The sequence below is a fragment of the Octopus bimaculoides genome, chromosome 8 (assembly GCF_046866305.1).
Source record: "Octopus bimaculoides isolate indiv1 chromosome 8, ASM4686630v1, whole genome shotgun sequence".
Taxonomy (NCBI): domain Eukaryota; kingdom Metazoa; phylum Mollusca; class Cephalopoda; order Octopoda; family Octopodidae; genus Octopus; species Octopus bimaculoides.
In genome coordinates this window covers 39,042,119-39,057,584 of record NC_142935.1, presented here as the reverse complement: position 1 = coordinate 39,057,584, position 15,466 = coordinate 39,042,119, and the positions used below count along the sequence as shown (strand labels likewise).

At 38.9% G+C, this 15,466-nt stretch overlaps 1 long non-coding RNA gene across 1 annotated transcript; it reads left to right on the top strand.

Moving 5' to 3' along the window:
* Positions 1-1,147: 1,147 nt before the first annotated feature.
* LOC149134358 (uncharacterized) lies at positions 1,148-13,200 on the top strand. The gene is made up of 2 exons (XR_016242850.1): positions 1,148-1,393; positions 8,675-13,200. It is a non-coding gene; the product is annotated as an uncharacterized LOC149134358 (long non-coding RNA).
* Positions 13,201-15,466: the final 2,266 nt, after the last annotated feature.

The following is a 15,466-nucleotide window of genomic DNA, read 5'->3' as shown; positions in this document are numbered from 1 at the left end:
ATCTGCAAAGCATAGGTCGGCTCGGAGCTGGTGACACCTTGGGCAATAGTCTTGTACTATAGCTTTGGAATGACCAAAGCCTTATTAGCGAATTTGGTAGACGTAAATTGTATGGAAACCCCGTTCATGCTTTACAAATTCCATTGAGTTATTTGTATTGGCGGGCAGAAGTGAGTGATTTTGTTTCGTTAAAGTAAAACGTCCCTCATGTTAAATAGTCTGGTGAGCATAGTTGTATGTGAATGCAAAGCGCGAAGAGTGGCTGTCTTTGAGTTAAAATTTCTTATGAATAAAAAAGAAGCCGAAAGTAGCATGTGTTCATAAAGTGGTATAAATAGAATTCGTCGAATGATTTAGATAAACATGTTTGTGATTGAAGAAAACCAATCCTGGATTCTGCTCTGACTTGCTAATTTCTCCCTGTCCATAGAGAGTAGAAATAGTAGCTACTTGTTTGGTGTCGAATGAATGAGCGAAGAAGTATGTATGTATGTATGTATGTATGTACGTACGGACGTACGTACGTACGTATGTATGTATGTATGTATGTATGCATGTATGTATGTCATGATTCAGTTTTATTTCAAGATTTCTTGCCAATTTATATGGGCAAATTGATGAAAAAAGTACGATTCTATGATTGCCTCAAATAAGGTACAAGAACGTGTCGAAATACTAAAAATGCATTTGTATGAAAACCTGAACTAGGTCATTACACATACACAGACGCACAGGCACACACATACACACACACACACACACACACTCACTGACACACACACACACACACACACACTCACTGACGTATATATATGCATACATACGCGCGTAAATGTGTATATACCCATACACAGAGATCTATGGATGTATGTGTGTATCTAATAGAATGGATGTGTAAGCGTGTGTGCGTTGAAATAGTTAACTCTTCAAATCCACACAGTATACTTATACATGCTGTAGAAGATTAGATTCAATGTCTTCAGGTAATTATTTTCAAACAGCCCTTCTGGCCTTTAAGTTGAACATATTTTAGGTCAATCGTTGTAGTTGTTGCCTTATCAGTATATATTTACAATATGCTGTTAAGTAATGACATGGTGAATGTTAATTAAGATAAAAGGGTGGAGGGAAAGTAACATATTTATGCAGGTCAATTGTTGTAGTTGACCTAACAATATATATTTTCCACAATATCTCAATATATCATGGTGAATGTTAATTAAGACAAAAGGGTTTGGAAAATAACATGTTTTTGTAGCGATCATAAATATGCGAACTAGAAATATCTATGCGATAAGTAAAAAGTATTAGTTCATGATTAGTACTATTTCAGTTGCCAGGAAAACTCCATCTCCCAGACACTTTACTATTTAATCATATAATACTCCTTCGGGTAAGTAAATCTATATGTTTGTTTGTATGTATGTATGTATGTATGTATGTATGTATGTATGTATGTATGTATGTATGCATGTATGTATGTATGCATGTATGTATGTGTGGAGGCGCAATGGCCCAGTGGTTAGGGAAGCGGACTCGCGGTCATAGGATCGCGGTTTCGATTCCCAGACCGGGCGTTGTGAGTGTTTATTGAGCGAAAACACCTAAAGCTCTACGACGCTCCGGCAGGAGATGGTGGCGAACCCTGCTGTACTCTTTCACCACAACTTTCTCTCACTCTTACTTCCTGTTTCTGTTGTGTCAGTAATTCAAAGGGTCAGCCTTGTCACACTGTGTCACGCTGAATATCCCCGAGAACTACGTTAAGTGTACACGTGTCTGTGGAGTGCTCAGCCACTTGCACGTTAATTTCACGAGCAGGCTGTTCCGTTGATCGGATCAGCTGGAACCCTCGATGTCGTAAGCGACGGAGTGCCAAAATGTATGTATGTATGTATGTATGTATGTATGTATGTATCTCATTATACAGTTTTATTTTAAGATTTCTTGCCAATGGAGAAACAACCGGTTTCTAACCTAGATCCAAGGCCTCTTCACTGGAATTTCAACAACATCAACAGGGTATTGTTGTATGTTTGTATATGAATAGATTTGTATGTTTTATTTTATGTATGTATTCTCATACATATAACTGCATGCCGAGACATGCTCATATATACTTACATACTTCTGGAAAGTTATACAGATTTTTACAGTCCCAGTGATGGTTTAGATTTGTAGTCTTCGAATCATTTTTTTCTTTCCTGGTTTTGAGAAGCCTAACTTCTCAAGATGGGTATTTAGACAGTGTGTCACACTTGTCCCAGTGGTCCAATAATTACAGATTCCTAAATAGTTTAGCGAAGGTATTTTCTTTTTCATTGATCGTTAGCTTTATGTTAGCATTCGCTGGGCATTTGAATTCCACAACTGTTCTCTTTATGTATGTATGTATGTATGTATGTATGTATGTATGTATGTATGTATGTATGTATGTATGCATGCATGTATGTATGTATGTAAGTATGTTTGTATGTATGTATGTATGTTATGTCAGGTCACTTTCGAGTGCTACTGGTAACATGTAACCCAGTACGACCTGTGGCATGGTCGAGCCGTCGGCGACTAAACCGGCAACCCCACTTGGTGAGGAGGATGTTTATTGGACACCCTGGGGGATGAAAAACGAAACCCGTCAAAGGGCAGAGGAACTCTTGGGAGTCAACGGCCATTCAATATGTGTGTAATTATGTATTTACTGTAAATCCTACTTTTAATCACTAATTTTATATATTGTATATTTTAAATAGTTTGTTCATTATATATTTTGTAATGCATTCCATATCGTATATTTTATATATATATTGTATATCAATGTTTTTTATATATAGTACGTGTTTTTTTTTCTTATATCTATTTTATCCAGCTTTTGGCTGTATCTTGCGCGGGGGTATAGAAATAATCGGACTGAATACCTGGTCGCACGGTTAAACCATTGGGAGTGAAGGACCCCTAGCCCTTGTTAGGGCATCCTTTTAGGAGAAGGCAAGTCAGGTAACTGGGTTAACTCCGACATAAAACCTGCGGCTCAGTGGTTACCGATGATGTTGACTTGTTCTTCTTTTCGGGTTATGGCTGTTGTTGCTTAGTAAGTGGGATTGACTCAGTGCACAGCCTTTCTTCACTTAAAAAAAATCTTTTTGCACAGGCACTGCACGATAACAACATTGATTGATTGAATAATTAATTAACTAATTGATAATTGTTGATAGTGCTGTAACCTTAAAAAGTAAACAATCAATGATGTACCAAAACAGTGTAAAAATAAATGCCAGTAAGGACTCTGGAACCACATCAGATGAAAGAGTCTGGCTTGGCAGGGTATCCAGAGCATCACAGTCTGAACCCGACCGTCATCGTGCTACTGTGATAGAACCAAATAAAATATTGAATATTGGCTGTTGGAATGTACGGACACTGCTTGACCGCGAGTCGTCAGAATGTTCTGAACGAAGGACTGCTCTTGTTGCAAATGAGCTTCGACGCTATGATCTTGACATTGTTGCTTTATCTGAGACGTGATTAGCTGGGGATCGTCATCTTACAGAATCTTGTGGAAAATATATATTCTTTTGGAAAGGGAGAGATGAAGAGTTTAGAGGAGAGGCTGGAGTGACTTTTGCTGTTAAGAATACTCTTGTGGACAAGTTGAATAAATTCCCAGTCGAGATTAACGAGCGTCTTATGTCCATGAGAATTCCTTTGGTTTATGGAAATTATGGGACGTTGGTGAGTGTGTATACTCCAACTATGTGCTATACTGATGACGAAGAAGTTTCTTTCTACTATGCTTTGAAGGGCATTATGAGAAATATCCCTCGGGCAGACAAAGTCATCGTACTGGGTGACTTTGATGCTAGAGCGGGTAGGGATTTTAACACGTGGACTGTAATTACTATCCCTTCGAAGCGAGGATAGTAAAGAACTTCTTAGTGATTCACAAGGAATTCTGCGAAGGTGGCGTGAACACTTTGATGAACTTTTGAATCAGCAGTCTGTAGTTAGTGAGGATGTTCTCAATCTCATCCCTGAATACCTGTGAAGGCAGCTCTCGCGGAACCACCGATGTCGGAAGAAGTTGCGGTGGCTGTCTGACGGATGAATAATGGGAGATCTCCGGGTATGGATGGCATACATGCGGAGTTTTTGCAGCATTGCGGTGGGAAACTTCTGTAGCAACTTCACTCCTTGTTTGGTAGGATATGGGCTAGTGAATCTGTACCTGAGGACTGGAGAGTAGTCTTATATAAGGGAAAGGGCAACAGGAATGATTGTTTTAACTATAGGGGAATATCATTGCTTTCTGTCATAGGAAAGGTTTTATGCAAGGTACTTCTGGATCGTCTGCTGAAATACGTTGCAGATTGTATTCTTCCAGAAAGTCAATCTGGCTTTCGTGTGGGACGCGGCACTTCTGATGTGATATTCTCAGCTAGACAGCTTCAGAAGAAGTGTGTGGAACAGGGTCTGGATTTATATCAGGTTTTTGTCGATGTGACAAAAGCCTTTAATATCGTTACTAGAAATGCACTGTGAAAAGTCCTCTAGAAATTTGGTTGTCCTGAAAAGTTCCTTGCTTTGGTTAGGTCTTTTCACGAAGACATGAAGGGTAGAATTAATATTAGAGGTAAAATGTTGGAGCCCATCTCAATACAAAATAGAGTGAAACAGAGGGATATTCTGGCACCGAGCCTATTTGCCATATATTTTGCGATGATTTTCTGTATTGCGTTCAAAAATTGCAGATATGGTGTTTACATCCATTATCAAACCTCTGACAGCATATTTAATATCAGGTGCTTTGCTGCAAAAACAAAGGTATTTACCTCTATCATAAGAGACCTTTTGTATGCAGATGATTGTGATCTAGTAGCGCACACAGAGGTTGATATGCAACACATTTTGAATGCATTCTCTGATGCTTGCACTGCCTTAGGATTGACAGTCAGTCTCAAGAAAACTGTTGTCATGTACCAACCTGCCCCTGGTAAGCAGTATAGTGAACTAAATATCTACGTGTATAGTAAACGACTTGGTGTAGTTGATCAGTTTGTCTACCTGGGAATCACTGTTAATAGATAGAGCAATTTGGGTAATGAAATTCCATACAGAATTCGGAAAGCAAATGATGCTTTCGGAAGGCTAGAAAGGCGCCTCTGGAGTCGCCGAGACATATGCAGGAAGACAACGATAAAGGTGGACAAGGCGTGTGTGCTCTCTTCTCTTCTTTATGCCTGCGAGACGTGGGTCACATATCGATACCACCTTAAACAACTGAAACGTTTCCATCAGATGTGTCTCAGACGGATCTATGGTATTAAGTGGGAATATCTTGAGATATTGGAAAGATCTCTGTGTGAAAGTATAGAAGCTCTTGTGTTGAGGCAAAGGCTCAGATGGAGTGGTCATCTAGTCAGGATGAAAGATTCAAGGATGCCAAAACAACTCTTTTATGGAGAGTTAGCTAAAGGAGAACGACCTCCACATAAATCGAAAAAAGAGGTATAAAGACTTGCTGAAGGCTTCCTTGAGAGATGCTAGCATCTCTCCTGACACATGGGAGGGCATAGTTATTGACCGTAGCAGGTGGAGAAGGATTGTACATGAGGGGACAGCTACTTTTGAGAAATCTCGAGTTGCGCATGAAAAAGTAAGGAGGGATGTCAGGAAGAGCATTGCTGTTGCACTTCCAGACGGTAAGGGTCTTCCATGCAGTCTCTGCGCAAGACTCTGCCTCAGTAAAGCTGGACTCAAGAGTCATCTTCGTAGTCATAAAGCGAAACCGATGATTGACTACCAGGCCGTGCTACACACCATACTAATCATATCTGTCAGGCATGTGGAAAGGAGTGTGATTCGGCAAGAGGACTTAAACGACATACAAAGGTACATGAAGCCCAATTACAACTACAGCCGGCTATTGCCAGTAAAGGTTTTAGCTGTCAATTCTGTACAAGATATTGTAGATCTTTGACTGGGTTAAAAAGTCACATTCGATCACAGCACCGTTAACGGTTAAGCTTCGTGCAATGGTCATACTCGATAACGAGAGGGTGGCCATCATGTATGTATGTATGTATGTATGTATGTATGTATGTATGTATGTATGTATGTATGTATGTGTATGTGCGTGTGGGTATGTATGTATTATGAATGTATGTATGTATGCATGTATGCATGTATGTATGTATGCATGTATGTATGCATGTATGTATGTATGTAATGTATGTATGTATGTATGTATGTATGTACGAGGGGGTACCCAAAAGAAACCGGAATTTTGCAATATTATATTTTTCACTTAGTTTTACATCTTTACACTTTTATCGGCTTGAAATTATTCTCCATTTGAAGCAATGCAATGGTCAAGGCGTGTTTTCCCCTATTCGAAGCAGTGCTGGAATTCTTGCGAAGTTATGCCTTTTAACGCCTTCGTCGTTTTTTTTTCTTCACCTGCTCTACATCTGCATATTCCGTAGCAGTGGCATTCCTCATCAGTGATGACCTTCGAAAAAAGGTCCGGATCAACTTCCAACTGTTCTTTCACTTCATGACACGCATTTAGTCGTGACTGCTTTTGATCTTCCGTAAGCAAGCGAGGCACAAATGTTGTTGCAACTCTGTTCATTCGCAATTCCTAGCTCAAAATTCCAGGACACGCCAGTCATATCAACAAGTTCGTCAATTGTTCGGTGACGGTCCTCCAAGATCAGTTCATGAATTTTCATAATGCTTTCATTCGTTCGGGAGGTCGACGATCGACCTGAATAAGGTTGGTCTTCAAGCGACAAGTGACCATTTCTAAAGCGCGAAATCCACTCGTAAACTTGTGTTTGCTCTTGGCAGCGTTCTTGTAAGCTGTTTGAAGCATGAGAACTGTTTCGGTCACCGTTTTCCCCAGCAGAAAATGGAATTTCCCGGAAGCATGATGTTTCTTTGTTTCAGCCATCTCAAAAATCAACGAACAGGGGAGAATGCATACATACTACACACACAGACACAGATACACGCGCAGACACACACACAGATACACGCGTACACACACACACACACACACACATACACACACACACACACACACACACACACACACACACACACACACACATACACACACACACACACACACATATCCTTTGTTTTATATATATATAGATGGACCTTTAGTGGTATGTTTGCCTCTCTTGTTTAACAGGAAGGACAAAAATACACCAAACATCCACATAAATCCTATCGGTGTCACTGTTAATGTGAAAGTTGCCAGTGGTAGTCAATACCTTTCTGGTTTTGATGTCTATACTGCGCATCTCATTGATTTCCGAGTCGAATATCCCATACTTCAAAAGCATTGTGAGTTATGACCTTGTTAAATGCAAACAGATCGGAGTTCCATATTTCCTGGAGTCTACAAAAGTACTCTTTTATTATTATAGCAGCTTTAATCACAGAACCAATGTAGGTAACATTCTCATAGATTCCGAGGTACTTATAGCTTACACAATTTGAGATAGGGAAGATAAACATGTTGTTGTACATGTTGTCTGCCTGGTCGACGATTTTTCCTCGACTGACTATCATGTACGAGCATTTATGTTACCCAAACTCTGTTCCCATATCCCATGAGAATGTTGTGACTAGTTCTAATTGTCTCTTGATGCTGGTCATATTACCTGAATGTAAATATAGGTCATCAACAAAGATATGTAGGAGTGATATAATTTTTTTCTGAATAAGCAGCGTGTTATCAGAGGTGGCAAAAAATTCACTGCCAGTACAAACAACATTACAGATAAACTATCATAGACCTGATATAGTTGCAAAGAATTAAGCTGATAGTTTAATTCTGTTTGTAAAGATAGATGTTGCTTTAGTGGTTGCAGTCAGTTTTTCAATAGCTTTCACTATAGCAACTGGTAGTTCGGCAAGGTGTAGTGATTCTGTCACCCATGAGTGAGATAGAGTCCAAAGCCTTCTTGTAATCTAGCCATACTATTATGGCGATGTTGCTTGGCTTCCTGAAAGGCAGATTTGCCGAGGAAGAGCAGTTCAGTACAGTCCCATGTTTTTTTCTTTCCTCTTGCCTGTTCATCGGTTAACACACAATTTGTTTGGCAGCGGTCTCGGAGAAACATATTCAGACAGCCTGTGTACAGTTTGTACATAATATTGAGGCAAGCTATAGGCATATAATTTTTGGCCACATGGGTCTCTTTGTTCTTTCGGTGAAGAGTAATCCATGCAGTCGTCAGCCAATCTGGTACATCTAGCTCAGCGTCCAATGTCTTTTTAAGCATGTTTGTAAGAATGTCCCTGTAGAACGTGAGCATTTTGCACCAGTAGCCTACAAAAGGTCTCTCCCAGGTGATTTTCCGTTTGGCAGTGTCATTATAACCGTCACAATGTTTCACTGGTGATGTTATATGTTTTGGGTGAGACTTCTTCATTTTCTCGAGCGTCGAACTAAAACACTTGCTTGTTGTTCATGTACTTGCCTTCGTCTTTTGTTTTCTATAAATTTCAACTATATATATATATATATATATCTGCATACATACGTTTGACGTTGGGCTGAAAAATTCATAGGCTGATAATAAAAGGGTGACGCCCGAGCTGTGAAATCGGGCATGCGTCAATTTCCCTCCTTCTTATTAACAACTCCATTGTTTCTTTTCAGGTAAACTAACATCTGACTATCCAAAGAACAGTTCGAAAGTAACAGTGACGACTTCTTTTGGAAATGGACAAAATTTGGCATCGTGGTGTTACCAAGTACCTGCAGAAAAAGCGTTAGCTTCCAAGGACGTTCGTACTCATATGGTTGTTACATTAGGAAATGACACTCCAGCTTGATCAGGAGTGCAAAAATGGGCTGGCGTTGGGGGGATAAACACAGACACACAAATACACACACACACACACACACACACACACACACACATATATATATATACATACATATATACGACGGGCTTCTTTCAGTTTCCATCTATCAAATCTACTCACAAGGCTTTGGTCGGTCCGAGGCTATAGTAGAAGACACTTGCCCAAGGTGCTACGCAATATATATACACACAACAGACATACACATATACATGATGATGATTGTCCTTCGTGACTGAAGAAGATTATCACTGACGACTAAAAGCACGGTAAACTCACAAAATTGTACTTTACACTTGTGATTCCGCTGGTGACTAATGACCCCAGCTCTCGATAGGCAGACATATCCGCATATGCTGCAGATGAAATTCGCCCATTCACTACTCTGGCAGTGCGCTTTGGAGCAGCTTGTTTAAGTTCTGCATGCAAAAGCGTGTTTGTTCAAAAATGCCCAGTTCCTCCCTTTCTTGTTACCTCCATTGATGGCGACGACAAGCATTGCTTTCCTAATTGACCTTCCATATCTCACATGCCTTCAAAGAAAACTTTTCATAATCCTTAAACCCTGGTCTTGTTTTCTACTGGGGTCACAAGCGAATTCACCATACAGCATCTATTTAGGTGTCCTCTAATCATTCACCCGAACAAAGTGTTCAGTCTATCGTACCGTTACATCAATGTTCAGAATATAGGTTCCCATCAATATTTGGAATCCGCAATGAGCCTGGCGAGGCGGCTTGCTAGAAACCCAGCCGATCTTTGTTTATGTACCCGTAACTTAGCAGTTCAGCAACAAAGATCGCTAGATTAAATACAGAATTTACAAATTCAAATACCGGGATCGATTTGTTCGACCAACCCTTCAAAGTTACGGGTAGATAAAAAAAGAACTAGACCTTCAAACAAGACGGGTGAATCCACTGTAGATTCAACGACTATCTAGCAATAGCCCAGGCACTCAGAAATTCGTAGTTTGTGTTCGGCGTGCTGAAAGACCACTAGCATTGAGCCACTGCTTAGCTTTTGTTAAAGCATGTGTTCTAGGAGAAAGTCATTCTAAGTAAAACCGGATATGCAGGAAGGTTTTGCTTTGAAGGGTTTGGTCGAACAAATCGATCACGGTATTTGAATTTGTAAACTCTGTATTTAATCTAGCGGTCTTTGTTGCTGAACTGCTAAGTTACGGTTACATAAACAAACCCCTACCTGTTGTTAAGTGGTGGTGGAGGACACACGCATACACACACACACACACACACACACACACACACACACACACACACACACACACACGCGCACACACACACACACACACACACGCAAGGCTTTGGTCGGTCCGAAGGCTGTAGTAGAAGACACTTGTCCAAGGTACCACGCAATGGGATTGAACCTGGAACTATGTAGCTAGAAAGCAAACTTCATAACACACAGCCACAACTGCACACTTTTAGTAGGGAAGTATTAGTAAAAATGAATCTACTGGTTCGATCTACGCCGCTTGCTGTAAAAAACTTTCACAGTAGTATAATGATATTTACAATTGGCAATTCCGCCGATGTCGACTTTGCTTTTCATCCTTTTGGGGTCGATAATTTAAGTACCAGTTGCGTACTGGGGTCGATCAAATCGACTGCCCACTCCCACCAAATTTCGGGCCTTGTGCTTAGAGTAGAAAAGAATATTTACAATCGGCAGTCAAATTTGAAGTTGAGCTCTTAATAGAATAAATGTATATTGAATTTTAACAATGTGGGTGCCTCTATGAAATAAGTCAAGCTACATGAAATAGCAGCAAATCTTTCCTCAAATCACAGACGGCGTTCTTAAAGAGTAGAAGTGAAAATAAATGAAATCACCTTCACAAGAAGACGAGTTGGTGATGACTCAAATGTCTTTGAAATTAAACTCTGCTCTATCAGAACTGATAACAGGAACTGATAACGTATGAAAACACGAAAATTGTCATGAGAAGGAATATTGTAACTGATAAACTGATTTCAATGCGATGTTAAAATATCTCTACCTTAAAAAAAAACATCAACGTCGTCGTCATCATCATCATCATCATCATCATCATATATCATCATCATCATCATCATCATCATCATCATCATCATCATCATCATCAACAACAACAACAACAACAATAATAATAATTAATTCGTTTTATTGGCCACAAGGGCTAATATCAATTAAAAACATGTAAGGACAAAGACAGGACGAAAGTTACAAAAGGTTTTGTCCGGAAAGGTAGGAACGTTCGTCGCTCGGATGCAGTACCAGGCAGTGGCTCTCATGGCTTCTGATCATAATTGGTTGGAAGTGTTATCATGTACATTGTTTTGTTTTTGTATTAAACATGGGCTACAGCAAATATTCTGCTTAATACCACAGATTTGCTTGTCAGATGTTTGACCTTAACCAGTTGAGCATGTCCCCTGGTCGCTGACGATATGTGCATCTCTGATCATGAGCAGAAGTAGTGGGGGAGCCTCATAGCCATTGAGATAAATTCTTTGGGGTTTGAATAATTCGCCTTTGGAAACATGGGTGTTTTGCTCAACATCCTTAAACAAAGCTTATTCAGGGACCTTTTGAGCGGGATGGGCTACTCGACTTGAAGAAAATTCTAACTGGGCCCCACTTGCGAAGTCATGCGCTGTTTATCTTGATATGAGATCACCATGTCGTGCACATATGGTTGTGATGCATGTGCTTGGTGTGCCCTTATCAGACGGGTAGTCAAGACGGGTATAATGGGCTTCGTATATTTTACCCCAGTGTCACTTTGATGGCATGCACTGCTCTCTCACTCAATAATGATAATAATAATACTGCCTTATACTTGTGTTAGAGCAGAAATTATAATACTAATCGTGTTATACTAAAATACACGCACGCACGGGCGCACACTCATTTGCATGTATAAGTGCGTGAGTGTGTTTGTGTGTGAGAGCGGGTGCAAATGTGTGAACGTATTTGTGCATGTGAGCGTGTAAGTGTGTGAGTATATACATATATATAGTATTAATAAAATAGATGGAATGTGTAATATACCTGCGTATATAAGTTCCCATACATATATATGTATATATTCGTCCATACATGTGCGTATGCGCTGTGTACCTAGTTGTATGTATACGCCCATATACTTGGATGTGCGTGTGTGAGCGCCTATGTATATGTGAGCATATATGTATGTATCTGTGCATGTATATGTGCGTTTAAGCACGAACACACAAAAAAAGAAAAAAAAAAGATGGATTATCTTCCTTTCAACTTCTAGTTCCTTTTCTTTCTCATAACAGTTACAACAGCGAAGGCTCCTTACGTCATTTTCTCTAAACTAGAATGTATACTTCTTATTTTTTATTTATTTTTTTTATTTAAAAAAAAAATTTTTTATTGCCCACAAGGGGCTAAACATAGAGGGGACAAACAAGGACAGACAAAGGGATTAAATCGATTCCATTGACCCCAGTGCATAACTGGTACTTAATTTATCGACCCCGAAAGGATGAAAGGCAAAGTCGACCTCGGCGGAATTTGAACTCAGAACGTAACGGCAGACGAAATACTGCTAAGCATTTAGCCCGGTGTGATAATTTTTCTGCTAGCTTGCCGCCTTGTATACTTCTCACGTTCAAATTTGAATTTTTGGGGTTTCAATAATTTTTCTCTATTTTTACTCATTCTCGAATTTGATGGACATATAGCTGTAAGTAAGTCGACTCAAGAAATATCTAGTGAGACTTTTTTTTATTGATGTACCCGAAGAGACCTAGAACGGATCGAAACATGTGTTGTACCCAATAAAATCTATAACACATTCCATCTATTTTATTAATACTGTTACCCTAGCCACCACTGCGAAGTTCCTGCAATAAATCAACGGATAACAACAGGTAATCGAAACTGTGCCGGTGCTTTACTCATCATCTATTTGTTGTTGTTGTTGGCACTCCGTCGCTTACGACGTCGAGGGTTCCAGTTGATCCGATCAACGGAACAGCCTGCTCGTGAAATTAACGTGCAAATGGCTGAGCAGTTCACAGACACGTGTACCCTTAACGTAGTTCTCGGAGATATTCAGCGTGACACAGCGTGACAAGGCTGGCCCTTTGAATTACAGGCACAACAGAAACAGGAAGTAAGAGTGAGAGAAAGTTGTGGTGAAAGAGTACAGCAGGGTTCGCCACCATCCCCTGCCGGAGCCTCGTGGAAATTTAGGTGTTTTCGCTCAATAAACACTCACAACGCTCGGTCTGGGAAGCGAAACCCTGATCCTATGACCGCGAGTTCGGTGCCCTAACCACATATCATCTATTTATACATGTATAATTTCTCCATTATATATATATATATATATATATATATATATATATATATATATATATATATATATATATATATATATATATATATATATATATATATATATATATATATATATATATATATATATATATATATATATATATATATATATATATATATATATATATATATATATAGTATTAATAAAATAGATGGAATGTGTAATATACCTGCGTATATGAGTTCCCATACATATATATGTATATATTCGTCCATACATGTGCGTATGCGCTGTGTACCTAGTTGTATGTATACGCCCATATACTTGGATGTGCGTGTGTGAGCGCCTATGTATATGTGAGCATATATGTATGTATCTGTGCATGTATATGTGCGTTTAAGCACGAACACACAAAAAAAGAAAAAAAAAAGATGGATTATCTTCCTTTCAACTTCTAGTTCCTTTTCTTTCTCATAACAGTTACAACAGCGAAGGCTCCTTACGTCATTTTCTCTAAACTAGAATGTATACTTCTTATTTTTTATTTATTTATATAGACACACACACACACACACATATATATGTACGTATGTATGTATCTATATTCTTTTATTCCTTTATTCTTTTAATTGTCTCAGTCATTTGACCACGGCCATGCTGGAGCACCAGCTTTAGTCGAGCCAGTCAACCCCAGGACTTATTATGTGTAAGCCTAGTACTTATTTTATCGGTCACTTTTGACGAACCACTAAGTTACGAGGACGTAAACACACCAGCATCGGTTGTCAAGTGTTGTCGGGACAAACACACACACACACACACACACACACACATACATATATATACGAGGGGTGTATGAAAAGTTTTGAGACTTCAAGGCCTTTGAGCCTTGAAGTCTTCTTTCAGTTTCCGTCTACCAAATTCACTCACAAGGTTTTGGTCGGCCCCAGGCTAGAGTAGAAGACACTTACTCAAGCTGCCACGCAGTGGGACTGAACCCGGAACCATCTGACTGGTTAGCAAGCTACTTACCATACACCCACTCCAGCTGACTAATGATAATAAAAGTAGCAAAATAGAACTAGTGAGTCTATTCTTTATGAAGAGATTGACTCTGCCGAGACAAAACAAGAATGTGTACGTTTCCTATCAGTTAATGTTATAGAAATATAAGGTATTGAAATTCTGTTACCCAAACGTCAGCTAAGAGGACAGAAAAGAAATACCAAGATATTGCAGAGATATAGTTGAGGAAGTGACTATTTGAAGTTGCGATTTCATGATGAAAGAGGCAGCAACAATGGACTTGATTTCCAATTTATTTAACATTGCTGCAACACAATGACTGCTAAGTTATGTCCCTTACATCAAGCTCTAACTTAATAGTTACCTCCCTTGGATTATACACAGTCTTAAAGAGATTTCAATTTCTGTTGACAAAATATATTTAATAAATGTTTTGGCAAGCATTTATATAAAATCTGTACGTGATAGGCAAAAAAAAAAAGGGGGGGGGGTAGGAAAAAAAGAAAAGAAAAACATATTTGAAATCAGCATTTAAAAAATGGTTCAGAATCGCCTATGAGTAGACAATCATAATTAACTTCATATAAAAATGCAGACTGGTGTTATTGTTGTTCGTGTTTTTATTCTTTTATTCTTATACTTGTTTCAGCCATGTGACTGCGGCCATGCTGGAGCACCACCTTTTTAGTTGAAGAAATTGACCCCGGTACTTATACTTTGCAGGCCTGATACTTATTCTATCGGTCTCTTTTGCGAAACCGCTATGTTACTGGGAGATAAACACACCAGCATCGTTTGTCAAGTGAGGATGGGAGGACAAACACAGACACCAAGACACGCACATTAACACACACACACACACACACACACACACACACACACACATATACATACATACATACATATATATATATATATATATATATATATATATATATATATATATATATATATAATTATGTGTATTTCTTCTATCTTAATGAATAAAAAATTTTCTGATAGAATAAATGGGTTAATAGAAACCAATGTAGCAAAGAACACAAAATAACTGTGGTTAGCTCCTGTTTTTAAGGCAGGAACTCCTTGAAATTTTGGGTGTTTGAGTATATTTAAGAATTTAAGGATTGGAGAAAACGCATGTTATAATTGCATACTTTATATATGTAGGAATAAAGTATGCAATTATAACATGCGTTTTCTCCAATCCTTAAATTCTTATATATATATATATATATATATATA